The sequence below is a fragment of the Helianthus annuus genome, chromosome 5, assembly GCF_002127325.2.
Source record: "Helianthus annuus cultivar XRQ/B chromosome 5, HanXRQr2.0-SUNRISE, whole genome shotgun sequence".
Classification (NCBI taxonomy): domain Eukaryota; kingdom Viridiplantae; phylum Streptophyta; class Magnoliopsida; order Asterales; family Asteraceae; genus Helianthus; species Helianthus annuus.
The window spans coordinates 132,120,139-132,120,693 of record NC_035437.2 but is presented as its reverse complement, the minus strand read 5'-3'; the positions used below and the strand labels follow the sequence as shown (position 1 = coordinate 132,120,693).

At 43.2% G+C, this 555-nt stretch overlaps 1 non-coding gene across 1 annotated transcript; it reads right to left on the bottom strand.

Annotated features, from left to right (window-relative positions):
* Window positions 1-207: 207 nt before the first annotated feature.
* Window positions 208-314, bottom strand: LOC118492623. Its single transcript, XR_004894628.1, has one exon. It is a non-coding gene; the product is annotated as a small nucleolar RNA R71 (small nucleolar RNA).
* Between the last annotated feature and the right edge of the window lie 241 nt (window positions 315-555).

Here is a 555-nt window from a genome sequence, read left to right as displayed (position 1 = left end):
CTACATATTACTAATTTCTTAGAAATATGTGATACCTACCGGATCAATGGGGCATCAAATGACGCCATCCGCCTTCGGATGTTTCCATTTTCACTAAAAGACCGAGCTAAGGCTTGGCTTAACGCCCTCCCAGTTGGCTCGGCAAACACCTGGGATGAACTAGCCCAAAAGTTTCTATATAAGTATTTCCCTCTGGCTAAAACGGCTAAATTAATGACTGAAATTAATACATATTCACAAGAGGATGGGGAATCCTTATATGAAACTTGGGAAAGGTTCAAGGAGCTACTAAGAAAGTGTCCTCATCACGGTCTTGCAGTGTGGCAACAAGTATCCACTCTCTACAATGGGTTGTTGCCACAGACAAGACAAACACTTGACTCTAGCTCTGGGGGACTCTTAGGTAATCGTCGCCCAAATGAAATATATAATGAAATTGAGGAAATTGCTCAAACCAATTTTTAGTGGCACATTCCCCGAGGCAATAAATCTATTGCCCCCGGGCGCCCATAAGGTTGATGAAAGCACTTCTTTACAAGCCCAAATCGAGGCCCT